The following is a 10786-nucleotide window of genomic DNA, read 5'->3' as shown; positions in this document are numbered from 1 at the left end:
GTACCTGGAAAGTAGAATTACTGGATCACACAGTAATTGTTCAATTTTATAAGAAACTGTCAAACTGTTTTCCAGAGTATTTGTATGATTTTAGGTTCCCTTCAGGAATGTATAAGAGTTGCAATTCTCCATATCCTTGCCAACACTTGGAAATGTTAATCATTTAACTTTTAGCTATTCTGGTGAGTGTTTGTATCCCTTTGTGGTTTTAATTTGTACTTTACTGATATCCAGTGATAGTGGCCACATTTTCATATGTTCATTAGGTACTCGGATCTCTTTCGTGATGTGTCTACCTAAATCTTTTGCCAATTTAAAAACTGACTTGTCTTCTTTTTATTGAGAATTTGAAGTTTACTCATATTCTATGTAAAAGTACTTGGTTAATAACATAACGTTCAGAATATCTTCTGGTCTGAGACTTGCACTTTCTTTTTTCTTTTTTAAATTTATTTATCTGACTGCACTGGGTCTTAGTTGTGGCAGGCAGGATCCTTGATCTTTGTTGGGGCATGCGGGATCTTAGTTGTGACATGTGGGATCTAGTTCCCAGACCAGGGTCTGAACCCAGGCCCCCTGCATTGGGAACACAGAGTCTTAGCCACTGGACCAACCAGGGAAGGTCCCTGCACTTTCATTTTTTAACACTGTCTTTTCTAGAGAAGTTTCTAGTTTTGATGAGGTTCAGTTTGTTGCTCATTTGCTAAGTCATGTCTGGCTCTTTGCGACCTCATGGACTGCAGCACACCAGGCACAGCTGTGCTTTACTGTTTTCCAGAGTTTGCTCAGATTCATGTCCATCGAGTCTGTACTGCTGTCCAACCGTCTCATCCTCTGCTGCCCTCTTCTTTGGCCTTCAGTTTTGCCCAGCATCAGGGTCTTTTCCAATGAGCTGGCTTTTCGAATCACATGGCCAAAGTATTGGTGCTTCAGCATCAGTCCTTCTAATGAATATTCAGGGTTTATTTCCTTTAGGGTTGACTCGTTTGATCTCCTTGCAGTCCAAGGGACTCTTGAGTCGTCTCCAGCACCACAGTTTGAAAGCATCAGTTCTTCAGTGCTCAGCCTTCCTTATGGTCTAACTCTCACATCCACACTTCACTACAAGAAAAACCATAGCTTTGACTATATGGACATTTGTTGGCAAAGTGATGTCTCTGCTTTTTAGTACGCTGTCTGGGTTTGTCATAGCTTTTCTTCCGAGGAGCAAGTGTCTTTTAACTGGATATCCATATCGAAAAAAAGTGAATCTTAATCTTCCTTTCACACAAAAATGAACATAAAGTATATTAGAGATCTAAATGTAAAATCTGAAAAAGCTGAAACTGTATATTCCAGAAAGAAAATCTTGGTGACTGAGGTAGAGAAAGATTGCTTAGATTGAACACAAAATGCTTAAGTCATAAAATTAACATTGGTGTTCAGTTTATTCATTTTTAATTTTGACTCATGCATCCTATCTAAGCATTCTTTGTCTACCTCAGAGTCACAGAGATTTTCTTTCTGGAATATATAGCTTCAGCTTTTACATTTAAATCTCTGATCTGTTTTGTGTTCATTCTTGTGTGAGTAGAGGGTTAAGATTACCTTTCCTAAGGAAGGAGTACCACCTTTTGAACAATCCTTCTGTGGTAACAATTACAACCTGTCAAAAAGATGAAAGTTTAACTGTTTGAATATAAGGGGAACAAGCAAAAGCAGGCAGAAACTGGATGAGTATCTGTTTGGAGAAGGAGAATGGCACTGCCTGAATGTCCTCTGATTACCACATTTGTTTCCTCAATGCGCAGGCCAAGATAAAACTCAAAAAGGATATTGACAGACTTTCAGATTGAACAGCCAGAGGGCAGAATTTGGGGTAACCTCAGCAGCTGGAGGGTTTCCCAGGTGGCGCTAGTGGTAAAGAACCTGCCTGCCAGTGCGAGAGACAAGGGTCACAAGGGTTGGGAAGATCCCCTGGAGGATGTATACTCCAGTATTCTTGCCTGGAGATTCGCATGGACAGAGGAGCCCGGCAGGTTACAGTCCATGTGGTCGCAAAAAGTCAGACATGACTGAAGCCACTTGGCACATATGCCGCACAGCAGCTGGAAAGTAAGTAGGGAAATGACAGCCTCACAAAGGGGAGCTCTAAATTTTGTTTATAAACTCACCATATCATCACTTGACTTGTGAACTGGGCTTGCATGAGACAGTTTTCAAGCAGTCTAGATAAATCTAAAAGGTCTGAACAGAGATTTTAGCGGTTGCCCACACAGGAAAAGCACTTTGGTGTTTTTACTTCAGCCAAGTTAACTGCCTGTTGCAATAAAAATATCAGTATTCATCAGAGAACCACAGAATAATTCGGAATCTCTTATAAGTCATTCAGAATGTCCAAAATATAGTAAAAAAAAAAAAATCAAAATATACAAAGAAACAGGAAAATGTGATCTTTGTCCAAGAGAAAAGGCAGTCAATGGAATCTGCCTTCAACATGATTGAGAAGTTAAATCAGAACACAAGAATTTTAAAGCAACATCATAGATATGCTCAGTAATACGAGGGGACATTTATTGTAATAAATTAAGAGAGAAGATCTCACCAAAAAAGTACAGGTAGAACTGTTTTTAAAAATTACTGCTGCTGCTGCTAAGTCGCTTCAGTCGTGTCTGACGCTGTGCGACCCCATAGATGGCAGCCCACCAGGCTCCCCCGTCCCTGGGATTCTCTAGGCAAGAACACTGGAGTGGATTGCCATTTCCTTCTCCAGTGCATGAAAGTGAAAAGTGAAAGTTAAGTTGCTCAGTCGTGTCCAACTCTTCGCGACCCCATGGACTGCAGCCCACCAGGCTCCTCCATCCATGGGATTTTCCAGCCAAGAGTACGAGAGTTGGGTGCCATCGCCTTCTCCATTTAAAAAGTACTGGTGGTGGTTAAATCTAGAGTTGAAAAAAACAGTACTCACCCCCCCTTCCCCCGCTTAACCCCCCTCCAATCAATGGATGGTCTTAAAAGCAGATTGGCTTTTTGTTCTATTTTGGCACTCTTATGTTGATTTATATGTCTATCCATTACACTGCTTTGAAATTAGGTATAATAATTCTTTAAGTCTGTATGTAATACTTAGTATCTAGTAGTGTCACTCTTCCAGCTTTTTATATTCCTCTAAGACATATTTGTGATTGTTGGCCCTTTCCTATATACATTTTTAATCAACTTGTCAGTTTCTACAAGAAGTTTGCTGAAAACCTGTTTGGGATCACACTGAATCTATGTTAGACCAATAAGCTGACAATTATCTCAAAAGAAATACAAACTTTTTTCAATCATGTGATATCTCTTTTCTTTCCTTTTGCATTGTCTTTAAATTCAGTCGTGTTTTTGTAGTTTTACTTGCATAGATATTGCGCAAATTTTGTTAAATTTGTCCTAGAGTAGTTCATATTTCTTGATAATACTGCAAATTTTGTTTTTCTTTTAATTTTTGCTGGTTACTAGTATTTAGGAATGTCAGTGATTTTTATACATTAACTTAAAATTCTGACTAAATTGTTAAAATTGACTGTTTACATTTACAAAAATTTATCAGTGATATTTTGCTTCTTTCTTTCTAATATATATACCTTTTGTCTATCTACCTATCATCTTTTTTTTTGTATCATCCAGGACCTCCAGTATGATTTTTAATAGAAGTAAAAGTACATTTTGGCCTTATTCCTGACCTTGGGGATAAAATGTTTAGTCTGTCTCATTAAGTATTATGAAAGCTATAGCTTTTCATAATTGTCCTTCAGGTTGAGGAAATTCTCTTTTAGTCTGTATTTTTCTCAGAGTTTTCATCAGTAACAGGTGTTAAATTATGCCCAGTGGTTTTTCTGTATCAGTTGAAATAGTCCTATGAGTTTCTACTTTATCCCATTAATATGGAGAATTACACTCATTTTTTTAAATTAAAATTTTAAAATTTTGTATTGGAGTATGGCCGGTTAACAATGTTGTGATTGTTTCAGGTGAATGGAGAGGGACTCAGCCATACATCTACAAGTGTCTGTTCCCCCTGAACTCCCCTCCCTTCCAAGCTGCCACATAACATTGAACAGAGTTCCATGTGCTATACAGTAGGTCCTTGTTGGTTATCCGTTTTAAATACAGCAGTGTGTACATGTCCATCCCAAACTCCCTAACTATTGCTTCCTCCCATCCTTCCTCCTGTCCCCGACCCCTGCAGCCATAAGGTCGTTCTCTAAGTCTGTGAGTCTGTTTTGTAAATACGCTCATTTGTTTTCATTTTTTAGATTCCACATGTAAGGGATGTCATATGATACTTCTCCTCTGTCTGACATACTTCACTCAGTATGACAATCTCTAGGCCCATCCATGTTGCTGCAGATGGCCCCAATTCACTCTTTTTAATGGCTGAGTAATGTTCCATTGTATATATGTCCTCCATCTTTGTCCTTTCCTCTGTCAGTGGACATTCAGGTTGCTTCCATGTCTTGGCTATTGTAAACAATGCTGCAATGAACATTGGGGTGCATTTATCCTTTTCATGTTTTTCTCTGGATATATGCCCAGGAGTGGGATTGCAGGGCCATATGGTAGCTCTATTTTTAGTTTTTAAGGCATCTCCATACTGTTCTCCATAGTGGTTGTGCCAGTTTGCATTCCTACCAATAGTGCAGGAGGATTCCCTTCTTTCCACACCCTCTCCAGCATTTATTGTTTGTGGACTTTTTTTTTTTTTAAACGATGGCCATTTTGACTGGTGTGAGGTGATACCTCATGGCAGTTTAGAGTTGCATTTCTCTAATCATTAGTGATATTGGACATCTTTTCACGTGCCTTTTGGCTATCTGTATGTCATCTTCAGAGAAATGTCTGTTTAGGTCTTCTGCCAATTAAAAAAAAATTATTTATTTTTACTTGAAGGATAGTTGCTTTACAATACTGTATTGGTTTCTGCCAAAAACATGAATCAGCCATCGGTGTACACACGTCCCCTTCCTTTTGAACCTCCCTCCTACCTCCCTTCCCATCCCACCCCTCTAGGTTGCCACAGAGCTCCAGTTTGAGTTCTCTGAGTCATACAACAAATTCCCGTTGGCTCTCTGTTTTACACAGGGCAGTGTATGTTTCCATGCTGCTCTCTCCATACATCCCAGCCTCTCTTCCCTCCCGCTCCATCAGTTTGTTTTCTGTTTTCTATGTCTGCATCTCCATTGCTGCCCCACAAATAGGTTCATCAGTATTGTCTTTCTAGATTCCATATATATGCATTAATATACAATATTTATCTTTCTCTTTCTGACTTACTTAACTTCATGTGATAGGCTCTGTGTTCATCTACCTTATTAGAACTGACTCACACGCGTTCCATTTTATGGCTAATATTCCACTGTCTATATGTACCACAGCTTCTTTATCCATTCATCTGTAGATGGACATCTAGGTTGCTTCCATGTCCTAACTATTGTAAACAGTGCTGCAGTGAACATTGGGTACATAGCAAATGAAACAACTGACAAAGGATTAATTTCTAAAGTATGCAAGCAGCTCATTCAACTCAATACCAGAAAAACAAAACAACCATCAAAAAGTGGACAAAAGACCTAAACAGACATTTTTCCAAAGAAGACATGCAGATGGCTAATAAACACATGAAAAGATGTTCAACATATCACCTTACACTGGTCAGAATGGCCATCATCAAAAATATCTACAAACAAATGCTGGAGAGGGTGTGGACTAAAGAGAACCCTCTTGCTCTGTTGCTGGGAATGTAAATTGATACAGTCACTATGGAAGACAGTATGGAAATTCCTTAAAAAACTAGGAATAAAACTACCATATGACCCAGGAATCCCACTACTAGGTATATACCCTGAGGAAACCAAAACTGAAAAAGACATATGTACCCCAATGTTCTGCTCATTTTTTGATAGGGTTGTTTGTTTTGATGATGTTAAGCTTCATGAACTGTTTGTAGATTTTAGAGACTAATGCTTTGTCAGTCACATCATTTGCAAATATTTTCTCCCAATCTGAGGGTTGTCTTTTTGTTTTGTTTATTGTTTTCTTTGCTGTGCAAAAGCTTTTGAGTTTAGTTAGGTTACATTTGTCTATTTTTGTTTTTATTTCCATTATTCTGGGAGAGGGATTGAAAAAGGCATTGCTGCAATTTACATCAGAGCTCTTCCTATGTTCTCCTCTAGGAGTGTTATAGTGTCCTGTCTCATGACCTCAAGGAGGTTCGTGCCAAGGGGCAGCTCCCGGGACTGTTGCTGCTGATGCCCCCATCCCCACAGTGAGCGACTGCCAACCCATGCGTCCGCAGGAGACCCTCCAGCACTAGCAGGTAGGTCCGGTTCAGTCTCTTGTGGGGTCCCTGCTCCTTTCCCCTGGGTTCTGGTACACACAAGATTTTGTGTGTGCCCTCCAGGAGTGGACACTCTTTCCCCCAATCCTGTGAAAGTTCTGCAGTCAAGTCCCGCTGCCCTTCAAGGTCAGGTTCCCTGGGGATTCCTAGTCTCTTTGCCGGACCCCAGGCTGGGAAGCCTGATGTGGGGCTCAGCACCCTCACCGCACTGGGAGGATTGTGATATCATTGTGCTCTAGCTTGTGGGTTGCCCATCTGGTGGGTGGAGAATTACATTGATTTTTACCTGTGGAACCTACTTTGCATAGCTGGGATAAAGTTCTTCATCATGATGTGTTTTTATTACAATAATTATTTTTATGTTGCTGATATCCTAATCAGATGTCCTAATGTTTTGATAAGAATGTTAACGTCTAATTTTCTTTTCTTAGTGGCTTTGTATGATTTTGGTGGTGGTGGCGTCATACAGTGAAGCGGAAAATGTTTCTTTCTGTTTATTAAAAAAAAAAAAAAAAGCCTGTGAAGAGTTAGTGCTGTTTCCACCTTAACTGTTTGGTAACATTACCTGAGTGGAACATGCACAGTTCCCATGTGCCCCGTGTGCCCACGTGTGTGCAGCCTCAGCTGCTGTCAGCATCCTGCACCCAGAGTGCATTTGTTATGATTGATGACCCTGCACTGATACATCTTTATCACCCAGGATCCGTAGTTTACAGTTTGTGTTCACACTTGGTGTTTACATTTCATGGGTTTTGACAAGGATAGTGACATGCCTTCACCATTTTAGTACCATAGAGGAGTTTCACTGCCCCAAATCCTCTGTGCTTTGCAGATTCTTCCCTCCCACCCCACCCCAACCTCTACAACTTCTGATCTGTTTATTATCTGCATAGTTTTGCCCCTTCAGACTATCATATGGTTGAAAGCATTTAATATGTAGCCTTTTCATATTGGTTTCTTTCACTTAGTAATATACTCTTAAGGTTTCAACATATCTTTTCATAACTGACAGCTCATTTCATTTTAGCCTTGAATAGTATCTCCTTGTACTGTACAATAGTATTTCATGTCCCATAGTTCATCTTTCCACCTGCTGAAGGGTATCTTGCTTGCTTCTAAGTTTTGGCACTTATGAATCAAGCTGCTGTAAGCACCCATTGGAGGTTTTTGTTTGGATGTGTTTTCAGTTCTTTTGGGTAAATATTCAATACCAAGGAGCGCAATTGCTGGGTTTTATAGTAAGTGTATTTTAGTATTGTAAAAAGAGATAAAATGGCCAAAATATCTTCCAAAGTGGCTGTACCTTTTTGCATTTCTACCAGCAATGAATGAAAGTTCCTGTTGCTCCACGTCCACAGCTGCAGTTGTCATGATGAGTGTTTTGGATTTCTGGCCTTCTTATAGGTGTGTACTGACTTCTAATTGTGATTCCCTAATGCATTAAGATGTTGAACATCTTTTCATATGCTTTTTGCCATCTGTATATCTTCTTTGGTGAGATACCTGTTCAGATATTTTGCCTCTCTGTTAATGGGTTTCATTTCATTGAGTTTTAAGAGTTCTGTTCAACTGCCTCTGGTTTTGATAGATAGGTTTGGAGGAAAATGCTTTCTGTACTAGTGAGCTCTGAGTAAGTTCACATAATGACTGCCTTTTATGTGAAATAGTTCGTGTCCAATAATGACCTTTTTCTGGGAACTCCCAGAACTGCTAGACTTGATTGTGGCCATTGTTTTTCAGGACTCCTGTGGACCGGGTGATGGGCAGATGGACATTTGTTGTTGTTTAGATGCTAACTTGTGTGTGACTTTTTTGCAAACCCATGGACAGTAGTTCACCAAGCATTGGCAGGCGGATTCTTTACCTCTGAGCCGCTTGGGAAGTCCAGGCAGATGGGCATGGAACAAATTAAAAGGTCACAAAACTCATTGTTCTTACTGAGATGAGGCTTTTTTTTCTCGAATAATCATTTCCAAGATTGCTGCAAGTCTTTGGTTAATTTCTAGCATTTTGAGGAAAAAAGTTGATTTTGACTTCTTTTTTTGGCTGGTGTTCTCATTGCTTTTATGGAGGGAAGCTTTTCAGAGCTCTTTACTCTGACATTTTCAGTGATGTTCACGGTTCTTTTGTGAACAGCAACATAAACTTTGTAACTTAGTGCTATGAGACTTGGAATAAATTTCTTTCCTGTAGAACAGGACAACAAGAGCTCAGCTGAATGACCAGGGAAGGTAATATGCTATATGCATATCATATCAGTTTATATTTTATAGGTGCTGGATCGAGATGAGCCAGATTTTACTGTTAGTAATATTTGGTTAAATTTCATCACCATATAATATGTTATGGTTTATGTCCTTTAAAATGAAATGAGGAATTACTATTTAAATGATAGTCTAATATCCTCTTCCACCTGAAACCTGTTGTCATCTGGAATGTCTCTTGATAGGAAAGATATGTTCTTATTTATTTTTTCCCCTGAATATTTTATAAATAGTGTCATATTTAAGATTACTATCAGCTTTTCATTTGAATTTCCTGAATGTGTAGCAGGAACTTCTGATTCTTTATTACTCGATTTTTTTTCTCTCTAGTTGTTGGTATATATGGAGTATTATGGGGAGAGAAGAATGGAGGATTGATTTGTGAATGATAGGTTGACTTTGCCAGACAAATGATATGTAGGTCAAGTTGTTTGAGGGTGAGCTGCTATTGCTCTGGAAAGATTTCTCTATATTTTTATATTTTATTGAGTTTAATTATACATGCAGGGCAAATGAAAAATGTCATGCAGTTGGTTTCGTGGTGTTTCATTTAATGGGATGGGCATTTCATAAGTTCCCTCACTGAAAATATTGAGAAGGCTTTCTACTATCTCTGAATTTTACACAAAACTATAGTGTAGCTAGTCATTTAAAATTCTAGATTTGTTTTGCCCTGCTGTATCTGATTGAGTTATATTTGAGATCTAAAAGTAAGATAATTTGCTTTTGTTTTAGAATATATTGTGAGTCTAAAATATTTCATAGTTGTAGTTAAATTTCCTAAGCTTATAGTATCTGGATTGGGAAATGGGAGGTGTATTGATATTTGAATAGTTTTCTTTCATCTGATGTTATTCTTGTTATACTACTAGCCAATATTTCAGTAAGTGGGACTTAATAAAATGTAGGCTGATCAACTTTTTCAAAGGATAAACTACTATATGGGACATACTTTTAAAAAAAATCATGTATGTTTGATGCATATCAAGTACTTAGTAAATTTGTAGCTCTAGAACAAGTGGCAGGAAAACAGAATTTCAATATTGTGTGTGTTGGTTGCTGATGGCTTCATTTAGAAGGCATAAGAAGAAAGAAGAGCTCAGACAGGACTGTCATTTTTCAAAGAAAAGGCATGAAAGGAAATTTAAAGGGACAATAGTGTTGGGAGGTGTAATTGTTTTTAATCCTAACTTCCAGCAAATAAAATTTGTAAAGGCTTTGAGAGGTAAAGCCCGGTTAAAACTCAGTCTTTTAGCAAGGATCAAGTAAATAACATGACCTTCACAATCATTCATGAAACCTCAGAGTTTATCAGATGTCTCAGAGTGAAGTTTGACTTTTGGTATGGTATCTATTCAGTTTCTTTTAATTAATGTTTTATGAAAAAGTTTCTGCCTCTGATCCATGATTGACTTAATATTACTGTAATTAGGAAGAGAGATGGAAGTCAAAGGTAAGGAAAAAAGCCATAGCAAACCTAAGAATGTTTGGAAAAGAACTGTGGGTGTGGCTATTAGACTGAGGACCTGATTACAAAATAGATAAGAAGCCAAACTGTTCTTTGAGAGGACTACATATTTTAGTTTAGTAGGTGGTGCAGTGGTAAAGAATTTGCCTGCCAAGGCAGGAGACGTGAGAGACACGGGTTCAATCTTTAGGTCTGGAAGATCTCCTAGAGTAGGAAACGCCAACCCGCTCCAGTATTCTTGCCTGGAAAATTCCATGGACAGGAGCCTGGCAGGCTACAGTCCAGTTCAGTTCAGTTCAGTCGCTCAGTCATGTCCGACTCTTTACGACCCCATGGACTGCAGCATGCCAGGCGTCCCTGTCCACCGCCTGCTCCTGGAGCTTGCTCAAACTCATGTCCATTGTGTTGGTGATGCCATCCAAATATCTCATCCTCCATCATCCCCTTCTCCTCCTGCCTTCAGTCTTTCCCAGCATCAGGGTCTTTTCCAAGGAGTCAATTCTTCGCATCGGGTGGCCAAAGTCCTGGAGTTTCAGCTTCAGCATCAGTCCTTCCAATGAATATTCAGGACTGATCTCCTTTAGGATGGACTGGTTTGGTCTCCTTGCAGTCCAAGGGACTCTCAAGAGTCTTCTCCAACACCACAGTTCAAAAGCATCAATTCTTTGGCGCTCAGCTTTCTTTATGGTCCAACTC

This window comes from Budorcas taxicolor, chromosome 18 (genome assembly GCF_023091745.1).
Source record: "Budorcas taxicolor isolate Tak-1 chromosome 18, Takin1.1, whole genome shotgun sequence".
NCBI classification, from domain to species: domain Eukaryota; kingdom Metazoa; phylum Chordata; class Mammalia; order Artiodactyla; family Bovidae; genus Budorcas; species Budorcas taxicolor.
The sequence above is the reverse complement of the archived record's forward strand: the minus strand, read 5'-3'. Positions refer to the sequence as shown.